Source organism: Lithobates pipiens, unplaced genomic scaffold (genome assembly GCF_037356315.1).
Source record: "Lithobates pipiens isolate NorthernLeopardFrog02 unplaced genomic scaffold, aLitPip1_a1.2 Scaffold_13, whole genome shotgun sequence".
In the NCBI taxonomy this organism is placed as follows: Eukaryota; Metazoa; Chordata; class Amphibia; order Anura; family Ranidae; genus Lithobates; species Lithobates pipiens.
In genome coordinates, this window is record NW_027507718.1 from 206,328,984 (window position 1) to 206,343,908 (window position 14,925).

Below are 14,925 nucleotides of genomic sequence, written 5' to 3' on the forward strand. Positions count from 1 at the left end.
TTTAAGTTTTAAAGAAAGAAATTAAAATAGGGTATATACCTGCCATTTTACATCCATGCTTTCACTGCCTTGGCTAGATGATGGATTTGTCTCCAGGAACATGACTATAGTATAACAGATGTTTGATACAGTTGCCCAGCCACCCATTCCATACCTTTCCCCTTTTTCCCAGTAAAGGAGACCACACCTTATTGGAGCAATTAGTGTCCGTAGCAGCCCCTTTATTAATAACCAATAAATTTAACATGTAACAATAAACATCTGTTGACTGGAAAGTGATAGCGTTGGTCTTCTGCAGGACATTCCCCCTCCCACCCAATTACCGTAAACAATCAACCATACACTGCGGTCCTATTAACTGTAAACTAGGCCTCAAGCTGACATACTAGCTCAAAGACAACCAACTATTGACCGCAGTGCCCCATTTCAACATATTCCATATAAATCCTTATATGTAAAATCACCAACGAGCCCATATCTCCAATGGGTCCCGCATCACCTTCACTGTGGGGAGGTGGTATCTTCCTTCACCTGCAGACCAACACCCGCCAACTGCTACGACATCCATGAAGACTGCTGAAAAGGAATATATGTTATCACAATAGACCATACTTAAATTTTGTGGGGAGGGAGGGTTGGGATCCTTCTCCTTCCTACGACTGACGCTGGGGCGCGATCCACGTCTGCTAAACCCACTCCCAGCTCAGCCCCCATTCGATACTAGCCACTCCCCCCTGCCTGTATTCCACCCCTGTTAACCTACTCATGCCAGCCCTACGTCTATTGTCTTTCTGTTTACTCTGGGCTGTTCTTGATCACAAAAATGATAGAAGTAAAGAATATCTGATCATAGTCTAACAATTTTAATCATGTGCCTCAATGCCTGTCTCACTAAATTACCATGAAAATGAAATGCCTTTTAGCTATCCTAAATTCTTATGCCAGACCAATAAAGGATCACATGCAGATGTTCTTTCAAGAAAATCTAGAGGAACACAAGATTACAGTTTAGAGACAGAGAGACAACATTGTCACCTTTTAACTGGAAATGCCTGCACAAAGACCTTCACGGCAGGCCCCCACGTATTAGTTTACGGAAAACTGCAGATTTAAATATGTGAAAAGTGTGGCATGAATTTGTATTGAGTCAATACTTTGTAGAACCACCTTTTCACTGCAAATACAGCTGCAAGTCTTTTTGGGTATGACTCTACCAGTTTTGCACATCTAGAGAGTGACGTTTGTGTCCATTCTTCTTTGCAAAATAACTCAAGCTCTGTCAGATTGGATGGAAAGCGTCTGTGAGCAGCAATTTTCAAGTCTTGCCACAGATTCTCAATTGGATTTTGGTCTGGACTTTGACTGGGCCATTCTAATCCATGAATATGATTTGATTTAAACCATTCCATTGTAGCTCTGGCTGTATGTTTAGGGTCATGGTCCTGCTGGAATGTGAACCTCCGCCCGTCTCAAGTCTTTTGCAGATTCTAACAGGTTTTCATCTAAGAGTGCCCTGTATTTTGGCTCCATCATCTTCACATTAACTCTGACCAGCTTCCCTGTCCCTGGTGAAGAAAAGCATCCCCACAACATGATGCTGCCACCGCCATGTTTCACGGCGGGGATGGTATGTTCAGGGTAATGTGCTAGTGTTTGTTTTCTGCCACACATAGCATTTTGCTTTAAGGCCAAAAAGTTACATTTTGGTCTCATCTGATCAGAGCACCTTCTTCAACATGTTTGCTGTGTCCTCCACATGGCTTCTCACAAACTGCAAATGTGACTTCTTATGGTTTTCTTTAAACAATGGCTTTCTTCTTGGCACACGTCCATAAAGGCCAGATTTATGGAGTACTTGACTAATAATTTTCCTGTGGAAAGATTCTCCCACCTGAGCTGTGGATCTCGGCAGCTCCTCCAGAGTTACCATGGGCCTCTTGGCTGCTTCTCTGATTAATTCTCTCTTTGCCTGGCCTGTCAGTTTAGGTGGATGGCCATGTCTTGGTAGGTTTGCAGTTGTGCCATACTCTTTCTATTTTCAGATGATGGATTGAACAGTGCTCCGTGAGATTTTCAAAGTTTGGGATTTATTTTTTTATAACCACCTAACCCTGCTTTAAACTTCTTCACAACTTTATTCCTGACCTGTCATGTGTGTTCTTTGGTCTTCATGATGCTGTTTGTTCACTAAGGTTCTCTAACAAACCTCTGAGGGCTTCACAACACAGTTGTATTTATATATGAGATTAAATTACACACAGGTAGACTCTTTTTACTAATTAGGTTGAAATCCAGTAATCCTCTGTCTCACCCCACTCTGCACAAGCTCAGCTGCTGTCTTTTTTTCAGCACTGTGCTGAATTTGTAGAGGCTGATCTGCTGACAGGCTAAAGATTAAAGCGGAACTAAACCCATCAATTTCACGGTTTCAAAAAACAGTTTCATTCCAGGCATGCCAGGAATGCTGACTGTCACATTTGCTTGTGTTCTCAACCAAACTGTGAAACCATCAAATGACTGGTGCCATAACTGATCACATGTGCAGCACCATGGCAGTTTGAGGTCAAACAGATGGCAACCTCCTTGGCTGAAAACGATAAGAGGGTTTAGTTCTGCTTTAACCGTTTCTCAGGGCTCTGGGCTTAAAAAAAAAAAGCATATTACCGTGCTCGCTAATTTTAGTTGAATAATTATTTATGTGGCATGTATGTTCCTTGCTAAAAAACATAATTTTTATCAATTGTTGAGTAAAGTTCCACTTTAAAGAATAACTAAACCCATTAATTGAACGGTTTCAAAAAACATTTACATTTAAGGAATGCAGGAAAACTGTCACATTTGCTTGTGCTCTCAAACAAACTGTCAAACCATCAAATGGAGAGCAGCATGTAACTGCCTTTTGTTGGTTTGCTTTTATGCTTGGTTTTATGTGTTTACACAATAAATGCTGGGATTTACTGCACTATGAGAGTGTTTATTTGCCCTTATGTGTTAAATTGGGGATGCCTAATGCAGATGAGAGGATCTGGGGTTCCATATCCGGGATTGGCTAGTGTTTGTGAGATCCACTTGTCAGATGCTGTTACTCCATTTGTGTCCTGGCTGTCAGAGGGAGAGGAGAAGTGCTTTGATACAGCCCCCCCCCCGGTTTATACATGCTGAGCACAAGATAGCTCTATGTGTGAGGTTTCTTCTTTGGTAAGTCTCTTAATTATCGGTGATGGGCCTGCACATGGAGATCACTGCTGTATTGTGCTGAAGCACATGGGTGTTACACATGGACTTCATCAGACAAGTTATAGAAATTTGGACTTTTACACAAATAATGTTTTTTTTATATATTATTTATGCTAAAACTGTGGAAACGCTGCATTGTATTTATTGTTCTGTTTTAAAAAACAACAGACTTACTGGCAGGATAACCAGATGGAAATAAAACCTAAAAAAAAGAAAACGAATGCAGCCATCATAGCTAAGAATTGGTAAGCTGCAGTGTCATAAATATTTGCTTTAGGGTTTAAAACTGCTTTAAAGTGGATGTAAACTCTAACATATACCCAGTGAAGTGAACAGCCTCAGATGATGCACAGGGATGAAACAAATCTCCCTACATAAGTTTTACATGTATATCTGCTGTCTTCATCTTTATATACTGTTTAGAAAGTGCACATTGTGTTACAGATTTTCACTTCCTCATTCAGCAGTAGCAGTGTAGTGTTGGATTACACTGGGAGACAGCTGATTGGAGGAAAGGTACACACCCCCTCCAGATAGACTTTCAGAGCTGTGCTGTGAGTAGAGCAGCTTTCTGCTAATCTATTTATAACACCCACCCTGACACAAAATTCAGGCTGGCTGTGTCGGTGAACTTGTCAGAAAACCACGGTACTTAGTGCTTTGAAGAGAGATAAGAAAACCCTGCAGATATATGGGCCCAGCTCAAATTGATGAATCGGGTTTACATCCACTTTAACCACTTCAATACCAGGCACTTATACACCTTCCTGCTCAGACCAATTTTCAGCTTTCAGCGCTGTCGCACTTTGAATGACAATTGCGTGGTCATACAACACTGTACCCAAACTAAATTGTTATCTTTTTGTTCCTACAAATAGAGCTTTCTTTTGGTGGTATTTGATCACCTCTGGGGTTTTTATTTTCTACTAAACAAATTGTTTCTGTTACAAAACTTTGTAAATAAGTACGTTTTCTCTTTCACTGATGGGCACTAATGGGGCGCCACTGATGGGCACTGATATAAGGCACCACTGATGGGCACCGATGAGGTGGCACGAATGAGGTGGCACTAATGGGTACTGATGATGGGCACTAATATGCAGAACTGATGAGGCACTGATAGACGGCACTGATATGCAGCACTGATGGGTACACATAGGTGGCACTGATGGGCACTGAAAGGCGGCACATATGGACACTGATAGGCGGCACAGAAGGGCACTGATAGGTGGCACGGAAGGGCACTGATAGACGACACAGATGGGCACTGATAGGTGGCTTGGATGGGCATCCATTGTGGGCACTGATATTCCTGGTGGTCTAGGGTGGCATACCTGGTAAAGAAATCCCTGGTGGTTCTGATGGCATTCCTGGTGGTCCAGTGTGGGCATCCTTGGGGGGGGGGCTGCGTTGATAATCAATCAGCACAGACCCCCCTGTCAGAGGAGAAGCTGATCGGCTCTCCTCTACTCACGTCTGACAAACACAAGTGAGGAAAAGCAAATCAACAGCTCTTCTTGTTTACATAGCGATCAGCCATGGTTGGACATGGCTGATCATATGGTAAAGAGTCTCTGTCAGAGACTCTTTACCTAAATTGGAGTTGCAGTGTATCAAACACTGCAACAATGATCCCGGGGCGCACAGCGGCTTGATATCCTGGTGACATCATATGACGTCTGGCCAGGATATCGAAACCACTTTGCTGCCATCATTTTTCTATATGGCGGGCGACAAGTGGTTAAAGGGTAGGTTCATGTTTACACACATCTGTGTCAGGAAAGAGAGTAGGAACTCTCACTGAATTCCTCTGGAAACAAATGAACCCTGAAGCGACAAGCATTTTGTGACTTTTAGATTTAGAGCTCTTATTTTCCTGCTGCTTTGGCCCAGAAAGCAGCTAATCAAACATGGTTTGTATTTGATTAGCGGCAGTAAAGGGGGTTATAATAGACTTCTGATAATTTTCATAAAAAGAACATGGTACCTGCCCATGCTATTACATGGGAGGCTTGTTAGCCTCCTTGTGATAGCAATAAAGTTGAATGAAAAAGTGTTAAAAAAAAGTTAGGTTATAGTAAAATACAGTATCTCACAAAAGTGAGTACACTCCTCACATTTTTGTAAATATTTTATTCTTTTCATGTGACAACACTGAAGAAATGACACTTTGCTACAATGTAAAGTAGTGAGTGTACAGCTTGTATAACAGTGTAAATTTTCTGTTCCCTCAAAATAATTCAACACACAGCCATTAATGTCTAAACCGCTGGTAACAAAAGTGAGCACACCCCTAAGTGAAAATGTCCAAATTGGGCCCAATAAAGCCAGAATAAATTGCTATGGTTCTTCTCCGTTCTAACAGTGTAATATTTCGGTAACATCAAGAGCCTCAACTTAGGCCACCTATGCTGCTCTACTTATCTCTGCGGCTTAAACTGCTCATAGATGGTGAGAAGCAGAGCATCAGTAAAGCTAAATTAATATAGTAGAATGTGGGACTATGTTAGCAGGAATATGTGGTCACACCGGAAAGCCTTATTTTCCTTGGGGTCCAGGTTACAGTTTTGACCACTGTAAACTTTGACGCCACCGATATAGCATAGGAGATGTAGATATATAAAAACCTTTTTTCCATTAGTTTGGCATGACAAGTGATTAACTCTACATGACTTTAGTGTTAAAGTTAACAGACTAAAAGCAAGGTCAATGACCTAACTAACAATAGCCAGAAGCAAAGTCACTTCCAGCATGTCACAAAATTGATTAAAACACAGCTTGCTTCTGTATAGATATAACCATGGAACTGATATATCTCTATTAGATTCCAGGCTAATGATACCATAACTTGCTCCGTGATTTGATGCATGTTGATATTTATTTCCTGTACCGCATTCCGATAAAAAAAAAAAATCCTCTCTGATCACATTGCGAACTGAAGAACCATCCCAGCATGTAACTTTAGTGATGATCCCCTTTGTTTGCATGAAGTAAAAGCCAGCACAGCAGGCATAATATGAAAGCAGAGAATTTCCGATGGTGTTGGGATGTCTGGCAGGGACAGGATGCAGTATTCACCAACTTACAGGGAATTGGACCTTGAATACACAAATGCTGAGCCACAGCAAAGGGACTAATTCCTATACAAGCTGGTATTTTTCCGCAGGTAGTCAAATCTGCATAAAAACAACATTTTGCAGAAGACCTCTTGCTAGGTCCTGGGAAAACAAAACAACGATAGGCTGTCTTGCTTTAATTCTTATTAAGTGTAGCGCTACAAAGCATTGAATCAAATTTTGGCTCAGATGAACTATAAGGTGATTTTTCTTTTTTTTTTGTCCTATGGATTTTTCTTTTTGTTGGTCCTATAGATTTGACTGTAGTGTGCGCATTCTAATTACACTTTGATCTGGCGCTCTGAATAAGGCTCTTGTGCGTTATATTCAGATTAGAAACACAAATGTATTCCAAGCGCTATAGCGTCCCATAGGTACATGTAAATGAAATTGTAAAGGAGTAGCACAGTGATGATGCAAATAGTTTAAAACACACATACAGTTCCTTGAAAAAGTATTCATACCCCTTGAAATTTTCTACATTTTGTTACAACCAAACACGTAAATGTATTTTATTGGAATTGGAATTTTATGTGATAGACCAACACAAAGTGGCACATAATTGTGAATTGGAAGGAAAATGATAAATGGTTTTCCAAAGTTATTACAAATAAATATGTGAAAAGTGTGGCGTGCATTTGTATATAGCCCCCCATGAGTCAATACTTTGTAGAACCACCTTTCTCTGCAATTAGACAAACAGCTGCAAGTCTTTTTGGGGATGTCTTTGCCAGCTTTGCACATCTGGAGAGTGACATTTTTGCCCATTCTTCTTTGCAAAATAGCTCAAGCTCTGTCAGATTGGATGGAGAGCGTCTGTGAACAGCAATTTTCAAGTTTTGCCACAGATTCTCAATTAGATTTAGGTCTGGACTTTGACGGGGCCATTCTAACATGCTTTGATATAAACCATTCCATTGTAGCTCTGGCTGTGTTTTTAGGGTCGTTGTCCTACTGAAAGGTGGAACATTTCAAGGGGTATGAATACTTTTTCAAGGCACTGTATGTAAACCATGCACTAAGGGAAAATATCTGTAAGTACATATGAGTGCGATTGCTGAAGAATTGCTCCAGGCTGCTGTCACAATGCACTTGGAGTGGTGGTGAGAGAAATGTAGACAGTCAAACAGGACAATGCTCAGGGCTATCTGTGAAAATGACCAAATTGTGATTTTCGCCAATGGTTTAAATAAAGTAGATCCTGGATGTGGAAGAAGTCTAGCATTAGCGAAAACCCCGATTTGGTCATTTGCACAGTTAGCCTGAGCGCCATCCTGTTTGACTGTCTACATTTACTGTAAATTTAGATTACCAGCTGCCAATACAGTAAGGTTATAGGTACAAGGTATTGTGTAGGGTACACAGACAATAACTAAATGAACAGCTACATTTAAAAAAAATTAAAATGTTACCTATGGGGAAGGTACTCTCCAGAGTAAAATGATAATAAAATGTGAATTCAACAAATACATCATACCTTGGCATAGCACAGTACAGAGATACTAACAGCTAACAGAGTTCAATAAAAACTTGGACTATGGATAAGGTGCTATGCAGCGTACTAAGAGGCTGACAGAAAAATCCAATAAACAATTTACAAATTAAAGTCAGAATAATGACTCCTTTCCGAATCCTAACCTGAATTAGTGTATTGCTGTGAGGAGGAGTGCTTGTTAAGTTTCTAAGTAATATGCACAACTGACAAGTCTTGCTATTCCATAGCAAGATTTATTAGCCATAGCCGACACACATTTAGCAAACCTGCCATGCCTTGCATTTCAGCAGGTCACAACATTTTAGTCATCTTATTATGGATTTTCCCAAACTAGTGCTGAAAGACGCCAAGAATGTTGAGTTTGTACAAGCATTTTAAGGATAACATGATGTGGAGGCAACACGAACAAGTCCATATTCCAAGGAAGGAGCAGTATGTATGTGGTCAGTAGATATCTCCATTTACAGTTGTTACATGTAAAATACTTTCTTTGCGCTCTGCAAATTAGTTCCAGATCCTGTTCCTATAACAGTATGATATACTCCAGAAAGCCAGCACTTGTTAATAAAGCACTTCAAACTACTCTGCCTTCCAGACTACACATCAAGATTGATAATGAAGATGTCTATATTATCTCTATACCTCCCAACAGTCCTGAATTCTGTGGGACTGCCCTGGATTTTGAAATAAATTTGCAGTCCTGCACAGCTGAGCATTATCCTGCATCACCCTCACTGCCTAGCATTGCTCCCTGTTCTCCTGCACAGTGGATGCAGGGAAGGAGAAATTACAGCTGACATGAATTAGGCGATCTTGCAGTTCAATAAATGTATTCTGTTATTGGAACTTGCAACAAATCAGATGCCCTGGAACTGCAGCCAATCAAGAAGTTTTAACACTGTCAAGGGATAATGCTAGACTTTTTTGCAGTTCCAGAACTACTAAATGGTTGTTTAATGTGACACTATATAAGGTATGTGAAGGGGGGGCATACTGATAGAAAAGAAGGGTCTTCTGTTGCAACAGGAGACTCTTGATGTAAAGGAGCGCTCTGATGTGAAAGGGCAGTTTCCCGATGTGAAATGGAGGACTCCTGATGTGACGGGAGTTACTCTGATGTGAAGGGGGGACTCCAATGTGGAGGGGGGGGCTCTGATATAAAGGGCAATTTTGTATACTTTGTTTAATATTGGCAACAATAATTAATTAGCTTCTGACTGCAGATTGTGTACAGTGCATAGCATATATATACTTAAATGCTATTTAACCATGCTCCTTTAAACCAAGCTTAGCATTCACCACATTTTAGCCACACCCATATTTTCAGCAGTGCACTCGGCACGTCTTTTGCATCCTTAGGTGTTCCTCATTCTCAAGTTCCAAACTTGGAAGGTCCATTTCTACAGCAACCAGCCTCTTTTATTTTACACTCTGGTGAGCCTGAAACATTTTCACTACTTAGGTTCCTGTGTTTGAGCATTACATACTTTTTGCCAGGTGCCTGTATATGTTTGATACCACACCCCTGGGGATTTTGTAGGTGAAGCCAACTATGGGTGGGACCTGGCAGATGGGTTATGGGAACTGGACACCCCTGTACAGCAACATGGATATCTGTTTTGTGGAGAGAGAGAAACCCTCTCCAGGGCTGAACTGCCAGAGTGACTAGAAAAGGACACAAATGGAGAAGAAGGATGGACTTTGCCACCCCTGACCTTGGTTTAGCAGGTCCTGTGGCTTGTTTCAGCATGGCTGCAGGGACCAAGTTTGAGGAAAACCCTAAGTGTGGAACCACCTGTGGGGACTGACTGGTAACATCTGAGAAGATGTCTCTCCAATGTGAGTGTGTACTTTTTGGAGTATTCTGCACTTTGACTTTGTGCCATGAAGGAGTTGAGCCATGTAAACCTCAGTTAATGGAGTAAAGCATTAAAAATGTGTTTGGACAGTGCATTCTTTATTCCGGATAATAGCCTTCAAAACAGGAATATATGGGAAGGTGGTCCTCAGGCCAGGAGTAAGTGACACAAGATGGTGGCGTGTTTCCTTATAGACAGGTATGTGACTATCCCATCCAGAGAAGAAGCAGGGTGGGAACTGGGACAGCTTGGCATGAAGCGCTGTCCACTCAACACCCCATACATACTTGCTACTTATCGGGAGGACTTACCTGCAGCTAGAAAGTGTTGTGAACAAAAGGGCAGCATATTTTCTATACTCTACCAGCAGCAGATGACAATTATGATACTGAATTAAAGAAATTCCTTATTCGGGAATAACTGGCGCCATAAAGACTGTGAATTCAGAATCTGACACTCATAGGGTACATATTCAGGCTGAGTACAAAAGTACAGGCGATCATTTAAACCGCAATAGAAAGCTGCACATACACAGAACTTTTATAGGTGTGCCTCAGCACAGCACATTGCAGACTATGCTGTATGTGCTGCAAAAGATGCATAGGGGGAGATTTACTAAAACTAGAGCACACAGAATATGGTGCAGCTGTGCATAGTAACCAATAATGATGGGCTCAGGCGTATCGCAACCGCACATGCCGCACACCCCAGGAAGTCGGCACTGCACATCGCTAATCGCAGGCAGTGAGACATTTCCTGATCTGAAATGTCTCACTTCCTGTGATTAGCGCTGTGCAGTGCCGACTTCCTGGTGGGCTCTGCACGTGTGGTTGCGAACACGCCTGAGCCTATCTTTAGTAACCAATCAGCTTCTAACTTCAGCTTGTTCAAGAAAGCATTGACAATAGAACTCGGAAGCTGATTGGCTACCATGCACAGCTGCACCAGGTTCTGTGCCCCCCAGTTTTAGTAAATCCCCCCCAAAGTGCTGTAAATTTAAGAATATGGGACACTTTGAAAAAAATCTGCCATACTTCTACTGCTAGAAAGGTTCGTGAAGTTACTTACCCTGAGATTTTCATCTTAAATTTAGATAATAATGATGCTTCCATTCCTGACACATATGTGTGCACTATAACTGTTATTGATGCTTCTTCTAACAAGGGCTACTCCATTATCCTGACTGATATAGGATCTGCTGTCTCTATACTGCACAAGGGAGTCTACCTAAACCACTATACAAATGAAACACTTATTACACTCACTCTAAAACTGATTTGTTATCTAAGAGACCCTATTCCTGTGCTTGGTTGCGTGTTAGTGACTTTAAAATTTGAATCAACCAGTGTACAAACTAAATATGAAGGCACTGTTATACTAGGTAGGGATTTCATTTTGCTGCAATTAATAGACGGTCTTATTACAACAGCTCCAGTTATCCCTATGTTACCAGTGCCTATGGCGCCACTACTCAGTGACAGCTCACTGGGCTGTGCAAAGAACTTTGTACACAAAATGAAAGTTCAATTAAATGTGAAACTAGTGTGGCAGAAATTGAGATGCTTACTCTTCCTGTAAGAAAAGCTGTTTCCCAAGAAATTACTAGAGCAAGCTTGTCTTGCATACCCAGTACAAGTAAAACCAAAGTTGTGTGCAGCCTATTGCATTCGGGTGTGTACCCCAAAACTCAAATTTACATGCCTTTCTCTGCAGCCTCAGCTGCACTGGACAGTGAATGAATGGGAAGTGCCCTGTGCTGGACGGCTTCCTGTTCATTCACAAACTGGAGCATAGTAAACAGTTTACTATGCTTCAGTTATGATTGAACACAGTGAGTGAGTGAGTGTGCTCACTGTGTTCATGTAGAAAAGGAAGGGGCTGTAAAATGACACTGATTAGCCCTTTTCCCCACTCTCCACCCTGAAACATCACCCACATCGTCCAGAGGGAGAGGAGGGAAGCCAGCAGCACTGTGTTGGAGGTCGCACAACACAGGGAAAGCCCGGGCACAAGGGGGAATCCGCACTACGTGATTAGGGTGTGCCCAGACACACCCCATGCACACACCTGTGTATATTGTGTGAATGCACATACTATAGAGCAGATGGCCAGGCTCAGAAAATAAACTTCCCACATATGTATTACTATACAGATATCACTTGATTTCTACATCCACAAAACACAAAGTGGACAAAGGATTCTCCACTGCCAGCGGTTTATTCAGCAACCCAGGCACCCACAGCTGCCTAAATGTAATGGCACTGCTGAACAGTGTCTGCATTTGATAGAGTGCCGTTACTGTTAGGCTTAATGTACAAGATACGTTTTTACAACCTCTCCTGAACGATTTAACTTGACAGATAGTAACCCATGTTTAAAGCGTCCGTTTTGCCGCGGTTAGCCACGTTTGCGTTTAGCAGAGTTTGAAAAAAAATATATATTTTTTTCAAAATAGCCAAAAATGAAAAACGCCTGTAAACAAAATGTGGCTAAATGCGAGTCACTGCATTTGGCGCTTGAAATGCCTCTAAACTCAGCGTCTGAACTCATTTTTTGCTTTCCAAAAAAGGCCTCTAAACGCAACTGCCTAAAAACAACATTAAACGAACCTGTGTACATGTACACATAAGATAACATTGTATGAGTTCAGGGGCAGTTGAAAAAAGCATCCAAGTGCCTCTGAATGTCTGTTTACCAGCAGCAGTGTACATGAGGCCTCAGATCAATACACTTTTAGGTCCGTTCCGGGATCGGCGGCTATCTTAGTACGTGTCATTCCTTTGCAGTTGGTTTGCATATGGGTATGATGTAAAGCTGTGTAATACAGCTTCATTAGATGGCTGTATTATTGTTTTTGAAAAAATACTACACTATATACTACTCTTTGTGGCTCCATGTGGTGAATGTTTCTCCATAATAATAATATGGTGGTGCTGGCCTCCTGTTGGAGAGGAGTGGTATAACAAGGGCTTGTCATTCACACTGTGAAGCCTCTTTACCTGTTTATGTGCTGTTTGCTGCCTCTTTATGCAGTTCAGGATCTGGTGAGTGTATTACTGTGTTGGTGTTTCACTCACACAGGGTGATGCATTGGTGGAAGACTGAAAATGCTTGTAACAAGTGGTTGTAAACCTTAGGACAAAAAAAAAAAAACCTGCAAGACAAAGGCATAATGAGCTAGTATGCATAGCATACTAGCTCATTATGAATTACTTACCTGAGATCAACGCCCCTGCAGCCGTCCTTGTACACCGCTCCGACAGCCAACATCGCTCCCGGAGTTACTTCTGGGTATTGCAGGCTCCGGCGCTGTGATTGGCCACGATGATGTCACTGGTAACGGCACACTCACTGAAGCAGCATACATGTCATTGCTTCAGTTTTCTTCAGTGCGCATGTGCCGATGACATCAGCACATGCAAATACAGGGGATAGCTCCTAACCCATTCCGGTAGGTAGGTAGCTACAGGTAACCCTTATTATAGGCTTACCTGTTATTTCACTAGGTCAGATAGAGAGGGTGAATCTCCCTAATAAGGACACAGACAGCAATAAAAACCCAACAAGTGTTCTAATTCTTCTCTATGTAAACATACTGTTTTGCATGGGCAATTCAAGCAATGCTGTTCTCAGCAAAAGGGCAGTTGTCCAGCTTATTTTGACTTGTAACATTAAACATTTTTAAGGGGGAAGTAAATTCACACGTTCCTTTTTACTCACCCTTGTCGCTAATCATATAATGCACACATTATAAAAGAAAAGACTAGCATTTTCTTCTTTAACTCTACAGCCCTACTCCAAATGAAAGTACAATCCTCGAATATGTTGCAGTGCTGGACATACTTACCAAATAATGTGATGATTGCTTTTGTATGGACTGAAATATATATGGAGTTTTCAGGGGGCAGCTTTTTCTTACAAGTTCATTCCTTTTATGACAATTCAGAAGGACCTCAAGGCCAGAATAATTCTGTGCTCAAGGCTAGCAAGAACTTATGCAAGTGTTCTTAGTTTCGCTTTATAAAAGACTTTGGGGCTGAAGTATAAAAGCTGGTGAAAGGTTTCATTTTTCATTCAGAGCAGTAAGGGATGTGTTGGATGCAAATGACTGGTCCATCAGTAGGATTTTCAGGTTTTCAGATTTTCTTGTACCAGTTTTTATATAACATTCCCATTATATATTATAATATTCAGAAACTGTGTTAACAATAGTCAGGTGATTGAGGGGTAACTATGTGCTGCAGAATATTGCCTGGCTGCAGGTGCCCTCTTTTACTGTTCTACCCCTCATCGCCTCCTCCTTTGCTTGGCTTCATGACTTCTTCAGAGTCTCTCCCTTCTTCTGGAAGCCTCTAAATCTCTCAATCAATCTCCTGTCACTCCTTTAGAGGTTCCTTGAAAACTCATCTTATCAGGGAAGCCTATCCTGTCTCCACCTAAAAAATGTTTTTTTTTCTTTCTCTATCACTTGCCCCCTCCCTTTAGATTTTTTTGATCTCACAAACACAAAAACACTGGGCAAACTGTTATATTAATAATAATCATACCTATTTTTTCTTACTTTACAGGTCAATTGCCCATCCTGTCTGTGGATTTATGGTAAGCATTTTTTTTCATATGTCTTGTATAAGTATTTACAGCATTTAACATTTAAAGTCCAACTAAAGCAAAAAATACCCTTTTGGAGAAATGTCCCTAACTTTAAGTTCTGACAATGGTTACCTAGGTCAGGGGCGGATCCAGGGGGGGCAACGGGGCAATTGCACCCCCCGAGAAAATAATGAGCGGGTGAGCCGGCGGGTGACTGAACAGGCCAGCGGGTGAGCGAGCGGATGGGCAATCATGCCGGCAGCTGGCGTGTGACTGAATGTTGTCAGGAAGTCGCTGCTCATCTGCATATGTGACTGAAGGGACGTTGCGTCGTGGCCATCTTGGTACACCCGCACTTGTCGACAGTAAGCCTAGTGTTGTAAGTCGGCAAACGGACATCATTATACACCCACCGGAGTATTGCTTTTCCCAGGTATTTTTAAAAGTAAACTCAACTTATATTTCACGAAATAAACTGAGTTTACTGTTAAAAATAACTGTGAAAAGCAAGACTCCCGTGGGTGTATAAAGATGTCCGCTTGCTGACTTCTAACTCTAGGCTTACTGCAGACAAGTGGGGGTGTACCAAGATGGCCACAATGCAACATCACTTTGGGACAATCTGAAT

General features: G+C 41.6%; 1 protein-coding gene across 3 annotated transcripts in view; it reads left to right on the plus strand.

The window, feature by feature from the left end:
- Positions 1 to 14,925, plus strand: part of TMEM150C (transmembrane protein 150C) — a 283,807-nt gene that overhangs the window by 107,231 nt on the left and 161,651 nt on the right. For 2 of the 3 annotated variants that reach the window (XM_077476159.1, XM_077476158.1), the window contains exon 3: positions 14,276 to 14,306. The exons of the other annotated variant lie outside the window; for it this stretch is intronic. The gene's annotated coding sequence lies outside the window, so the exon portion shown is untranslated. The remainder of the gene's footprint in view (positions 1 to 14,275; positions 14,307 to 14,925) is intronic. 3 annotated transcript variants of the gene reach the window in all.